This window comes from Amblyomma americanum, chromosome 11, assembly GCF_052857255.1.
Source record: "Amblyomma americanum isolate KBUSLIRL-KWMA chromosome 11, ASM5285725v1, whole genome shotgun sequence".
Classification (NCBI taxonomy): Eukaryota; Metazoa; Arthropoda; class Arachnida; order Ixodida; family Ixodidae; genus Amblyomma; species Amblyomma americanum.
The window spans coordinates 33,724,854-33,740,112 of record NC_135507.1 but is presented as its reverse complement, the minus strand read 5'-3'; positions in this window follow the sequence as shown (position 1 = coordinate 33,740,112).

Below are 15,259 nucleotides of genomic sequence, written 5' to 3'. Positions count from 1 at the left end.
CAAACCCGAGCTGTGACTCCCCAGTTGACCTCAGGATGAAGAAAGAAATGAACTTCGGTTGAACGTGGGACACGAAGAGATAAGCGTTGTTTTTTTTTAACTTGATGAATTCCAAGTGAGGGAACACGTAGATGGAGGGCAGCAGAGTCGGGTGTAAAGATCATATTAAAAAAATTCTGAGGACAGATACATGTCAGTGTTTATCGACAGGGCCATCATCATCATAATAAGCCTGACTACGCCCACTGCCGGGCAAAGGCCTCCCCATGTCCTTTGCCAGCTGCGCCCACCGTATGTCTGCAAACTACTTAATCTCATCCGCCCATCTAACCATCTGCCGCCCCCTGCTACGCTTAATTGCCTTCTTTTGGAATCCACTCCGTTACCATTGAGGACCAGCGGTTATCCGGTCTTCGCATCACATGCCCTGCCCAGGCCCATTTTTCCCTCTTGATTTCGACTAGGATGTCATTAACCCGTGTTTGTTCCCTCACCCACTCTGCCCGCTTCCGGTCTCTTAACGTTACACCTATCATTTTTCTTTCCATGGCTCGCTACGTGGTCCTTAACTTAAGCTGAACCGTTTTCGTTAGCCTCCACGTTTCTACTTTGTAGGTGAGTACCGGTAAGATACAGCTGTTGTACTACTGTCAGATAAAACGGAGCTTTTATAAGCTACAAAAGGCAAAAAAACTCCCGAACGAAAAACATAATTTTTTCTGTCCTCACATTAGATACTTACTAATATTTTTGGCCATGTACTTTTAGTAAAAACAAATTATTGCAGTAACAGCATAATTTTCCGAAATATTGTGTTGTCCCTTGTCGCAACAACAGAGCTACAAAAAATACTATAATACTGCAGGAAAATCGTTACGACAAAACGGCAGAATGTTTTGTCGTATTTTGGGCACGATTCTGTCGTTCTTTCCGACTGATAAACAAAATATAGGTGTCGCCATCACCGGCCGATTTCGCAAGTAAAATGCAATTTACCTGACACGGATACCAGAGGCTATGCTGCAGCGCCATTCACTTCACTGTGGTGATCACGGAGTCCTTTTCGGTGAGGACGTCACGAGTTTGAATCGACTGGCGGAAAGATTTTGAAAATTGGTTGCCGGGGAAAGGAAATGGCGCAGTATGTGTCTCACATATCGGTGGGCACCTGAACCGCAGGGAGGTGAAGATTTTAATAAATTCAATTTTATCGACGATAAATGCGCCCTTTGCTGCCGGGGACAAACTTCAATGTAGCGAACAAGAGCCAGATGAGCAATTTTTACTGAAAACAGTAATTGAATACAATTGTCTTCGATTATGAAACTTGATGGAATTCCAATCGTAAAACACGACAGGGCTGGTCCCAAAATACGACAAAAAATGTTTGTCGTGCTCCCGTTACGACAGATATTTTTGTACTATTACGAAGTTGGCCGTTGTCGCGACAGAACTGGCTCCGTCGTTACGACAGGGGACTGCAGGGTTTTACAGAAAATCCTATAGATACAAGAATTTCTGTTGTCAGGTTCCAAACCACTCCAGAAAAATTTGTTGCGACAACAGAAAATTTTACGTTGTATTTCTTTATAGGGATATATATGGTGACCATTTGTGCGGCAATTGCCTTGGCCGGTAATGTAAAATGTCATTTATGTTCAAGGTACAGATATGGTAGTTGGAAGAAGAATAAACTAAACGCTTGTCTTGCACGGATCATAAAACTTGGGGAGGAGATTCATTGCGTCTTCGTACATGCAGAACCACGCATCTGCTATAGGTGACGCTCTTTTCCCCCCTTGAAATACCTAAGAGCTAGCAAGGCCTTCCTTGTAGACGCTGGGCACGGGCTTATGTAAATATGTCCATATTGTGCGCAGTCAATGAGAAAATTTACGGCGCGCCTTTATTGGTACAGTGTCAATAGTGGTGACAATAGGCAACGTGTGTAAAAGCCATCGGCTCTTTTGGTTTCGACCGGTAATGCCGGCAGCTAGACTCTTTTCCTAAGCCGGTAGCTGTCAGGTACCCGTCAACCTGGACGTGCGCGGAAAAGAGTCGATGTACTTTTTCTTTTCGAGATATTGTTGGCACGAAATGCGAGACGTGTATTTGTACTATAGGGAAAGATGTGCACCTGCCTTGTCGTATATCATCGACGCTGAATTTACTATTGTGAAAATTTCGCACGCTTTGGAGCAGCTTTGCAAGCCTTCTCGCTAGGATGGGCTGCATGATCGGTGTTTAGGAAAAAGAGAATAAGAGAATAAGTTTTAAATGCAATACTAAAGTATATGCAGCCGCTTTGAAAATTTCTCAACGATGGTTGACCACCTGCGGCCTAGTTATTGAAGCCAACCAAGCTTCATTATTGCGGGCTTTAGGCAAAGAGGCATGCGGGTCAGGTTTAGGCTCTCGAAAATGTGCACCGGTCGTGTGGTCCTACTGCGTCTGGCAGAGGGTGTGGTACTGGAGCCATTCTGGTACGCGGTGCAATAAAGCTACTACTACTACTACTGATACTAGTACTGCTACTAATACTACTACTACTACCCCCGCAGGCCGCCGCGGTAGCTTAGTGGTTATGGCGGTCGGCTGCCGGCCCGAAAGACGCGGGTTCGATCCCGGCCGTGGCGGTCGAATTTCGACGGAGGCAAAATTCTAGAGGCCCGTGTGCTGTGCGATGTCAGGGCACGTTAAAGAACCCCAGGTGGTCGAAATTTCCGGAGCCCTTCACTACGGCGTCCCTCATAGCCTGAGTCGCTTTGGGACGTTAAACACTCATAAACCAAACTACTACCCCCGCCACCACCACCACCACCACCACTTCTACGGCTAGCACTACTTCTGCTGCTGCTACTTCTGCTACTACCACTACTACTACTACTACTGCTAGTACTACTACTGCTACTGATGATGATAGTGGATTTTTATGGCGCAAGGGCATCTGTGTCCAAAGAGCACCAATGGCACAAGGTATTTTCTTCTACTCAAGGTGGGATCAAAGACCCATTTCCCAAGCATTTCACCCTGAATAAGGCGAGCACCAGGCCAGGGGTAGCTTGACCCATTGTATCACCGGTGGGTACCCGGTGGCACTGCTACTACTACTACCACCAACACTGCCACTTATACTACTACTACTGCCCTTACTACTACTACTACTACTATTATTTCTACTACTACCTTTACTACTATTACCAGCACCGCCACCACTGTTGCTACTACTGCTACTTCTACCACTTGTTCTAAACAAGCAGAGCCCTTCCTGAACTCGACTGGGTCCCGGTTCCAGAGAGCATTCTTGCGTAATTAGGCGCACGAGTAGGTTTGTTCTCTGCCTATGAGAGGCTGTGTACAGACTGTGTCGTTTCCCCTCAGGATTAACGTCTTATATCCATTAAAAAAGTTAAGGAAGAACGGAGCAAATCCGGCCGGCACAAATTTGAAAATCGTCGCCTTCTTTTCATTATTCCCAGATATCAAAAAGCAAATATTGCCGAATTATTTCCTAGGGTCCTGTGGCATCTCGCTCAGTAAATGTGAAAAGGCCACGCAGTAAAACGCAGTAAAATTTATTTAAGTTCAAAACTATCGCATTTTGACCCCCCCCCCCCCCCCGCGCACACGCGCACGCACGCACGCACGGAGAAAAATTAGACGCCCTTCCGAAATAACCGCATTACTCATCCTTGCAAACGATGCACACGAAGTCGGCTCCCTGGATATGTAAACAATGTCTGCCAGCCTATTCGAATGGCAGACATTATACCGAAACCAAACCAGGCGCTGTTTTATTCCGCGACTCACTACAGTATAAGCAGTATTATAGCCGAGCACTGCCTGTAGCCAGGCTACGCAGTATTTGTCAATCTCCCGCTTTCGTCGCTCTAGAGCTGTAAAAAAGGAGTAAGCTGTCTTCTAGTGCACTCGGAGTAAAAAGGGAGTAACTTGTCCTGTAGAGCTGTAAAAAGGGAGTAAGATGTCTAGTGCACTCCCTCTTATAAAGTGGTGCGCGCTAGGTGACAGCTTACCGCCTTTTTACTCTTTTCTGTTTAGGGTTTACACTGCGCTTTCTGCACTTTTACACGTTAGGACTAACCTAGAAAGCCGGAAAACAAGGATAGAGCTCTATATACAGCATTAAAATCATTGATTTTACTATAGCTCGTCAGAACACCAGTGTCGCGCTTTGCACCCCCCCCCCCCCCCCCCCCCCCCGTGTAGCCTGCTGCTAAAGTAATTGTCTCTTTAAGAACCCGAGAAGCAAACATTCTTACAGTTTGCATAACATAAGACCGATAACTAGTTGCAATAACTAAATGCTTAAATTAATCTAGGTCGCGAGGTCGTTTAAGTTGCTTTGTTTTGAATATTGTAGCGTGCCGAATTTCGCAACTTTTAGACCGCTTACTCGATCGTTCAGGAAGTTTAGGAAGAGCGCAATATTAGCGTCATAAGACGTCGCAGCACTGCGAGGCGAAGGCAATGCTGGCATTAGTATATATCCCCTCAGATATCATAAGAATATTTTTTCTTTACCTTAATGTACACCCGCAGCCAAAAGATTACGGATGGAAGGCAATATTAGCGAAAAAAAAAATAACTACGTAACCGTCGCTGCATGCATCCTGGCATAGTAAATAAAGCCTAATTGTAATTGTTCGAATTACGCATTGCATCACGAAATGTCAAGTAGTGCGCTTTGGATGCAAACAAATTAATTTTTTTTTTCGATGGAGTTGCCTTCCTAAACATTTGGTGGTGTGTGTACATCCTGTAATTTATCATATACAGCGTGACGGAAGCCAACAGTCAACGAAATCAAGGATCGTAGGGGATGTTTTCTTTATTACTTTATTTGTAATTTGTAGTGCTGCTAAATAAGAACTTCAAAAGGGTAATTATTTATGCGATAATTGATAAGAAAGGCAGAAGAAAAAAACAACCACATGCCGCCGTTGGGATGTGGTTGTTTTTTGTTGTCCTGCCTTCTCTCGTTATCTTTTTCTCCTGTGTTGCGTCTTTTGGCTGGTTTTAAGACGATTCACTACCAACTCGCCCAGTCATCAGCCTTGTGTAAACTCAAATGTCAGTTCAGCGAACGTTATGAATACAGTTTTTTTTTTCGTTTGTTTTAACGCGGTTTTGTTCACTGCCCCCCCCCCCCCCCCCCCCTCCCCCCAAGCGCCAGAAAAGGTGACCATGAAGCTGCAGAGCGCGCCGACCTTGCTTAGTGCTCTCCCGATAACCGGTTTCAGGTGGTGTTTATCTGTTGTCTATACGTGCATACAAATACAACAGAAACCGGAGCCAGTCTGTTTGCGCTATAACTCTGTGGTTAGCTTTGGCTGGAGCCGCCTAGACGACCAACATAGCCGTTAATATTGTCTGCACGGACAGCAGCGTAGAACTACAGCGGAAACGCGTCTAGTTTACATTTAGTTTTTGTCTTTTAGCGCAGGAAATCAATGCGCCGTTTTTGTCCAGCCGCTGACAAGCATTGAATCTGTTCGGCAGCTCGCTTTCCTGTCATTTCTCTTGTACCCATCGTTTTGTTGTTGTTTATGTTGCGATAAGAAAAATAACCGTTAATATTGGCTGCGCAGACAACAACGTAGAACTACTGCCGGCATCGTCTAGTTTACATTTAGTTTTTGTCTTTTAGCGCATGAAATCAATGCGCCGTTTTTATCCAGCTTCTTACTAACGTCGAATCTGTGCAGCAGCTCGCACTCCAGTCGTTTCTCTTGTCCCGGTCTTTCTTTTTGTTGTTTTTATTGTGACGTACTCTTTTTTTTACCTGCTTCTTGAAAAGCAGCTTACCTACCGCTGACTAACCACGCGTGAGCGGTCTGAATGGGTTTTCTTTTTGACCGCGATCGCGCATCGTGATGTCTTTATCTAAACGGGAGTAGGCATACCGGAAGCAACTTGAACTAGCGAGCACAGCTTCTGTCGTCGTTGTTGTTGTTGTGCGTCAGTTCTTAAGGACTTCTACTTCTTTCCGAGGTCTACCTCGCTAGTAGACGAATATTAAAAATAAATGAAAAAAATCAAGAGCTTTTGAACGGGTCAACAGACAAATGTTACGATTCGTGAGGCGGCCTTTGACCATTCATTTCGGAGTGGTAGCCTATGTAGATAGTGGCCTTACGCACACGAATGCATGAGACACCATATCTAAAGCCAACAGAGGAAAAAAAAAGCAAGCAATTTTGTGTGTGCAGCGTTCTGTGTATGTCGGCCGAGAAACAAAATAAATGTGTTCAACTGCGCTCACAATGCAAGGAGTAACCGCAGAAACATTGACCCCCCCCCCAACTATGGCCATGCATAAATTTCACGATATCTCTTTCAGGAAAGCAACCACGGCAGCAAAACATGACTTTTAACTTCCAGAGCATCATTTGAAAGGGCGACCGTGTGCAAACTTGTTATGTCTCCATGCATGCCCACGCGATTGCTGTTTGAAATTGATTTATTGATTAAGGTGCCTAAATTGGATGCGTCTGCGGGCCCAGTTGCCCGTTAGAGACGACCGGTCCACCTACGAAACGCGGTTTGCGACTGCCTACGCTTGACGCAGTCGCGCGCTATTCGATATTGTACCTTATGTACAGGGTGTTTCAGGGAAGACTATAAGTAATTCTAAAAAAAAAAGGTTTTTTTCGGTTAAAATATGGCCTTCTCAGCATAGTATTACTAGTATTGGCGGACACCAGAAAACTGGTGAATCGCGTCAGAAGTAATATGTTTGTTAACTAGTTTTAAAAATGAACTTTTTAACTATTAGAGTTAGGTATCTAGTTGCAATTAGAGATTTATAGCCGGTCGTTTGTTTTTAATAGCCAAATCAGTTTTTATATTTTCGAAAACGCGATTACCGTTGGCGCTGTTGCTGGAAAAGATTTGGCCTTTTTGACTAGTTACGTGCACTGAAAAGGTTGTGGGCCGGCATGCTTTTCAAAAGCGCACGTATTTTGTCACGATGTAGCCATATTTTGTCGAGCCACAGCGCCGAGAATAATCGCGTTATCTAAATTCTAGAAACTGATATTGCTATTACTAACGACTGGCTACAAATCTCTAATTTCAACCAGTTGTCTAGCTGTGATGGGTAAAAAGTTCAGTTCAGTTCAGAATAACTTTATTGTTTCAACCCCCCCCCCCCCCCCCCCCCCACTTGCTCTCTCCGGTCCCTCTGTGTGCCGTGCTGCAGACGTAGGTAAAAAGTTAATTATCAGAAATTGGCTAACCAGTTTACTACTTAAGACAATTCACCTGCTTTCTTATGTCCTCCAGCACTGGTAATAGACTATGCCGAAAAAGTTATATTTTTACCCCAAAAAGTCGAGTTTTGAAAAGTACTTAAAGTCTTCCCTGAACCCGACCGCGGCGGATGCGTTTTTATGGAGGCAAACCGCTAAGGCGCCCGTGTGCTGTGCGATGTCAGTGCACGTTAAAGATCCCCAGGTGGTCGAAATTATTCCGGAGCCCTCCACTACGGCACCTCTCTCTCCCTTTCTTCTTTCACTCCCTCCTTTATCCCTTCCCTTACGGCGCGGTTCAGGTGTCCAACGATATATGAGACGGATACTGCGCCATTTCATTTTCCCCAAAACCAATTATTATTATTATTATTATTATTATTATTATTATTATTATTATTATTATTATTATTATTATTATTATTATTATTAGACACCCTGTATATACTCGTAGATAGGTGGCCGTAAACATGTACGTTAATGTATCCGGCGACGTACAAGCAGACAGTTGTATATTTTATGCCAGCCCTACTGAAAGTTTCCATGTGACGAGTTCCATATAATTCCATACTTTATACGAAATTTTATGGTGTCAGTATGGAGCATATGGAGTCGACGTGCACTATATGGAAACACGTATGGAAATTTGCGGACTTCATATGACGCCATGCGCACTGCATGGAAATCCTATAGAAATTATATGGAATGCTTATCAACTCCCTACAGACATGATATAGATTTTCATATATTCTTCCATATCTTATGAACTCCATATTCCCATAATTCCATACGAGAGGCTCACTTGGGACGTTTCAGTAGGGAGGGAAGGTTCCTCGCGTTCACCCACATTTATGTTCAGCGAACGTCCAGCGTTCGAGAAAGGGGTCCCGTTCAACAAACAAACAAACATACAAACAAGCGAATAGACAAACAAACCATAATGAGAAAACGGCTGAAAAACAAACGATGCGCATGCGCAGACGACCGCGGATCATCGCGCCGACACCCCTCCTCATTAGTGTCACGTTTGTGCGCGCGCAGCGCCGCCATCAGCCAATAATGTAAACACACAAACGCGTGCTAGTTTGCCTCTCTCTCTCTCTCTTTTAGATATTTTTTTAAATTTCTTGTTGGCATTAACTTCAAGCGAGAGGACGGCAAAAGTTGCGTGTACGCGGCGAAAGTGGTGATGATATTCGCCGAAAGCGCGAGAACTCCTCAATGCGCGTCTCTCGTGCGACGCGTGCAGCCGTCTGGCGGCGGTAATCGTCCTTGTGCACGCTTCTCGGTAAGCTGCAGCGTAGGAGCAACGCAGGCTGCGGTCACCCCTTAATTGCCGGCGCCGCCAAAAGCTTTTGACCCTCGACTTCTTGCGAAGACGCAATCCGCAAATCCTGCTTATACGACACGCGGTCATAGCTTCAATACGTCATTGTCGTCTGTCTGTCTGTGCGCCCGCGTTTGTTATTTGCTCAACGGGCGCCTGCGCATAAGGCGGGAGCTTTTGTTTGTGAGTGGATCTGTGTGCGTGTGTCTGGGATGCGAGTGTGCACTAGGAGGGAGTGTTTTTTTTTTCTTGCTTATATGTGCTCGAAGGAGTGTTTGTGATGTCTGTCGGCGCGTGGGTGTCTATAGTGATGCTTTTAATGCGGTCGTCAAACCGAGAACGCGCCAAGAGGTGATGACAGCGTCTTCACATTATGTGGCGGCGGGCCGCCGCTTTATGGCACTGTTACACAATAAACGCCACGCGCCTGGCCGTTGTAAAAAGCGGGAGCGTCGTAAAAAAAAAAAAAAAAGCCGCAAGAATTTCCTCGCTTTCAGCGCAATTCCTGACGGTGACGTAATAGAGCCAGCAATCAAACCCCCTCCCCTCCTTCCGCCCCTTTTATTCTTCAGTGGACAGCCAGCAGCAACTCGCGAATCACGCTTTTATGTTGGGAGAACGCTTACGGGACTGGAGCTTTCGGGAACGATGCACTTGTCTGGAAGCGCTACACTATCGTTATCACCAGACGATGCAGGGTTGCATATATCAAAGCAGAGCAGAAATAACTGTCAGAGTGTTCATCCTCCGTCGGTGCAGAGAAGTGATGAACATGGATGTGAACCCATGGCTGCCCCCCCCCCCCCCCCCCTACCTCGGGGCGTAAGTAGCCCACTGTTGGATTCACAGACTACAGGCGTGAATTAAAACGTCCACATATGCCAAGGACCTAAGTGGTCTGCCGCCATTGGTCGGAGGTGATTACGTCATCGACGAGTAGTGGCGTCACTGAGTCTTCTCTTGCGGCGGGAATGCTGCTACTACTACTACAGCTACTATAGTTGGATACAAATCAAGAACGAAGCGGAAAAAGGACCCCCTTTTAGCCAGTGGCATCGGTCAATTCTCATGACCCTGCTAGCGTGACAGTGCAGGGAATGGCACATGAAAGAGGGAAAATTCCCCTCCCTCCATGGTCGGGGATAGTGCCCTCCCTGCATTGTCACGCCGCTCACTGCATTCTCAGGCTAGCCAGGTCATGAGTATGGGCCGACGCCATTGGCTGGAAGGCTGGGTCCTTTGACGGGGAAATGCCACTTCGTTCCCATGCAAAAAAATGGTCTATAGATAGTCAATAGACTCTCTATAAATAAAAGTATATTATAAGTGTATGACCATAAATCTATAGCTTGTCTATAGACTGTCTATATGATTTGTATTGCCTGTCGATTGTTCACAATTGGCAGCGAGAGCCTAGAAATTGTGACGGAATACGTCTACTTAGGGCAGGTAGTGACAGCTGATCCAGATCATGAGAGGGAGATAATTAGAAGGATAAGAATGGGGTGGAGCGCATATGGCAAATTCTCGCAGATCATGAGTGGTAGTTTACCAATTTCCCTCAAGAGGAAAGTGTACAACAGCATAATCTTACCGGTACTCACCTACGGGGCAGAAACGTGGAGGCTAACGAAAAGAGTTCAGCTTAAGTTAAGGACAACGCAGCGAGCCATGGAAAGAAAAATGATAGGTGTAACGTTAAGAGACCGGAAGCGGGCAGAGTGGGTGAGGGAACAAACACGGGTTAATGACATCCTAGTCGAAATCAAGAGAAAGGAATGGGCTTGGGCAGGGCATGTAATGCGAAGGCAAGATAACCGCTGGTCCTTAAGGGTAACGGAGGGGGTTCCAAGAGAAAGTAAGCGTAGCAGGGGGCGGCAGAAGGTTAGGTGGGCGGATGAGATTAAGAAGTTTGCAGGCAAAGGGTGGATGCAGCTGGCAAATGATAGGGCTAATTGGACAGACATGGGAGAGGCCTTTGCCCTGCAGTGGGTGTAGTAAGGCTGCTGCTGATGATGATGATGATGTTCTCTAGGGGTTGTCTATAGAGAGCCTATAAACTTTATAGACAGAAGTCTATGGACAGTCTATAGACTGTATCAAGAAATTTTTGTAAGGGTTCTTGTGTATCATCCGACTATACTACTACTATTACTACTACTACTACTGCTACTACAACTACTACTACTACTACTACTACTACTACTACTACTACTACTACTATTGGAATGAAGACAGCTCAAACTGCATAGCCGATCTATCGCAGCGGAACGATCGGCCCCCATCACTTTTTCCTCTTCATTTACCCAGCACACGGAAGCGGACGTGGAACGACCTGCCCGCACAGATGGTATTGAGTCCCCTCTCGCAACGATCGAGGTAGCGTCCCGTCATTATGTACGTGCGGACGCGTACAACGGCAGGCTGTGTATATACGCGATGTCCAATCTGAGCTCTAATTATAGCGGTCATTATTCTTCCGCCCGCGCTGCCGATGGGCTGGTCACGGTGAGGGGGGCGATACAATGGATGCATCTCGCTCGCAATCGGCCTATTAACGACCGAATGAGAGGAGAAGACGCGCTGCTTGAACCGCATCGTGAGCTTATGCAAGTGGGGCGCAGAAAAGGAGCGCGTTAAGTGAATGAACAGAAGAGGTCGACAGCTGCCGAAGCAAGATAACCGCAAACAGTGAGGCTCGAACTTTTTCTTTCATTCTCTCCTGCCTTCCTTGAGTTCTTTTTTCTTTCTTTCTCTCTCTGTTTCTTTCTTTCCTCCTTTCTTTCTTACTACACTCCTCGAGTAGAATGCATGAGACCACTACATTGGAAGATGATTGAAATATGAATGAAATGAAATGTAGTGAATGAAATTCGTTCAACATGTGTTGGCAGCGATTGTCCGTCTATTGTCCTTCTTTTTGTCTTCGCTTTATTTCGGGTGTGTCACTGCTTTGAGACGTGCGCACCACGTCTGCAGAGGGAAGCTTCGAGTGAAGCCAGGTGGTTTCCCGGCCATTCACCTCCGAACCTTAGTCTCCACTAACATACGGTGAAATTATAGACTACCACAGCCTTAGTCGCAGGAAATACGCAGCCCCCCACAAAGACCTCACTCGTCAGGAAGCCACTATATGGCGAAACATGCAAGCCCTCACAATACCAAACTTAGCTCGACGCAGTATGCTTTGGCCCGCGCAATACCCAACAAAGGCATGCCCTGCCTGCGGAGAGATTTCCGACATCCTCCACATGGTTTGGAACTGTCCTGAGTAGCGTAAAGCGCGCAGTTTACGGCAACTCAGCTGTCCGGGTTCGAACCCGACCGCGGCGGCTGCGTTTTTATGGAGGAAAAACGCTAAGGCGCCCGTGTGCTGTGCGATGTCAGTGCACGTTAAAGATCCCCAGGTGGTCGAAATTATTGCGGAGCCCTCCACTACGGCACCTCTCTCTTCCTTTCTTCTTTCACTCCCTCCTTTACCCTTCCCTTACGGCGCGGTTCAGGTGTCCAACGATATATGAGACAGATACTGCGCCATTTCCTTAACCCAAAACCAATATTATTATTATTATTATTATTATTATTATTATTATTATTATTATTATTATTATTATTATTATTATTATTATTATTATTATTATTATTATTAACTCAGCTGTGAGCAGTGGAAGGCGAAGCTCCCCCTACAGCGCCAGCTGATTGGTCAGGCCTGGAGGGCCGTATTCGCCAATGGTTTCTCGGACCTGGCTGAACCACCCGCGTAGTTACTTTATATTAACAAATTTTATTGTCTCTCTCCTTGCCCATGGACGTAAGATTGTGGGGAAATTGTGAAATTGTGGGGAAACTGCGCAGAAAGGCTGCATAAAGGATGTCGTGCCCCTGCATGACACATTGTTGTACGCACAGTACACGTGTATCCGGAGTGTAAAAGAATAAAGCCACGCAAGACTTACACGCTGTTTGCACTGGGCGCGCCACCTTTTACTGCGGCGCTTCAGACGTCGCGTGTAAATGACGCTTGGGTTCGCAAGCTGTAGACAAAGCGAGTCGATAACGCCGCTATCCTGCATAGGTGGGGATATGGCCGTGTCGTGCGTATATCCTGGTGTTTTGGCACTTTGCTGCGACGCTGAGTACCCAAGCAGCACAAGTAATCGGCCCAGCATTGGAAATGGGTGGTTTTACTCTGGTCCTTTATATGACCAAGTTTTGCCAATACATTTCCAATATTGGTTAAATGTTGGGTAAACGTGGTTAACGTTGGGTACACGTTGTCAGCTCTCCGTTGACACGATGCGGGCGATTCCAGTCTCTGCCTATAGGCGAGGCTCTTTAGCGTCACAGACGGCACAGAGCCGCTCGCCCGCTGGATATTGTCGTCTACTGTATCGGACATAATCAGGCTCAGAGCGGGGCTTCAGGCGCCAAGTCATGGATTGAGGAGACGCGCGCGCGGTCCAGGACGAGGGGCGCTTATTGTATTTCTAGTATTTCGTTGGCGTTGCCCGATCGGCCGACCGAGCCGAAATAGAGTTCCGCCAGTAATGTAATCAGGAAAATCGTATAGTTTCGATTTGCAATACTTCAGCGCACCTGACGACTGGGCGAGAACTACAGTTTAAAAACTCGCTTTTTCTGCACAAGGGCGGCAGCCGAGTTGTCAATCGGTATCGGCAAACGAAACTGCTGTGAATTATAGGTGTGGTCATTCATACGGAACAAGCCTCGGTTGCGACAAATATCGTATACCAGAGAACAAGAAAGGAAGAAAGGGGTGCCGTAGTGGAGGGCTCCGGTATAATTTCGACCACCTGGGAATCTTTAACGTGCACTGACATCGCACAGCACAAGGCGCCCGTGTGCTGTGCGATGCCGTGTGCTGTGCGATGTCAGTGCACGTTAAAGATCACCAGGTGGTCGAAATTATTCCGGAGCCCTCCACTACAGCACCCCTTTCTTCATTTCTTCTTTCACTCCCCCTTTACCCCTTCCCTTACGGCGAGGTTCAGGTGTCCAACGATATACGAGACACACACTGCGCCATTTCCTTTCCAAAAAAACCAAATTTAAAAAATAAAAAAAACTCTGATATGACGTAAACGGGCAACGTCTACAGTGCAGATCCACGAAGCAGTGAGGAAGGTGTCACTGTGTACGTCACTTCGCAGCTACTTTTAAGTGTTGCTGTTTTAAGCCGCCGCCCAACATGGCGACCTGAAATGAAATGAAATTGGTTTTTAAGGAAAGGAAATGGCGCAGTATCTGTCTCACATCTCGGTGGACACCTGAACCGCGCCGTAAGGGAATGGATAAAGGAGGGACTGAGAGAAGAAAGGAAGAAAGAGGTGCAGACATACTGCAGACTAGGACACGCGACTCTAAACAACCCTCAGTTGGTCGCACGCGGCTGGGACATTCCGTGTTTTTTAAAAGCTTGGTTACTTTCAGCTGGGACACCTGGTATATCCGTTTCCCTGTATGCCTTGTAAAGACGGGTCCGGGGGTCCCTCAAGCAATTTCCTTTCACTTTTTTACTTAAGCCCACCCACATCTATGATTTAAATAGAAAACTTGAAAAGCACGGCGCGCGGCTCTTGGCAGCATTGGAGGAAGCTAGCCACTTCCGACCAGACAGCTTCAATAGAAAAAGAAAAAAGAAACGTGCTTCCGGAGACAGGCGCTTTTGATACAACGCGTGGGCAGCGTGGCAGCTCCGATCGGAGATAGGACATCGCTACTGTATACTCTATACTATAACGTCCCACGCTCACGACCCGCCCCTCAATGCGTCCGCGACGTTGCCGTTTTGGGAGCCACGCAGCGGCGGTAAGACACTGTCGCTCCTACACGGTGCTGCTGCGTGTGTGGAGGGAGGACAGTGCTGTACCCGGAATAGGTAGATGGACCGTCGTAGCTCGGGACAAAACGGTCTTCGACAACATCTCGAACGCGCCGCAACCAAGGGGAACGACTGCCGCCGGCGTCAGCCGCTGGATTTGACAGAGCGCTCAAGCGCTAGACATTGAGAATAAATAATGAATTTTCGGTATGGAGGGATAGAGCTCTTTAATAATTAATAATGATTGGTTTTTGGGGAAATAAAATGGCGCAGTATCTGTCTCATATATCGTTGGACACCTGAACCGCGCCGTAAGGGAAGGGTAAAGGAGGGAGTGAAAGAAGAAAGGAAGAGGTGCCGTACTGGAGGGCTCCGGAATAATCTCGACCACCTGGGAATCTTTAACGTGCACTGACATCGCACTGCACACGGGCGCCTTCAATGCTTTGAAAAAAAAAACGTTAGAGGTCGCTGCGGTAACGCGCATTGGAGGGATGCGAAAGCATTGACGCCTCCTCCTTTCTCTTTGCCTCACTTGTCCCTTCTCCTCAAATGTACTCGATTAAGCACTAATGTAAATTCATCCAATTTCCCAATTACCACAAATAATTGTCTTACTTAACCAAGTTCCATCAATGGACCATTTTGAGTTTTCAAACTTGGCGCCACGCTTCGTTTTCAAATTTGGCGCCACGCGTTCGCTCCGCCCAAACTTCCGGTTTTTCAAATTTGGCGCCACACGTTGGCTTGGCTCCGCCAACTTTTTGGACAGTTTTGGCTCTAATTAATTATCTAATCACTCTGTCGACGTAATCCTTG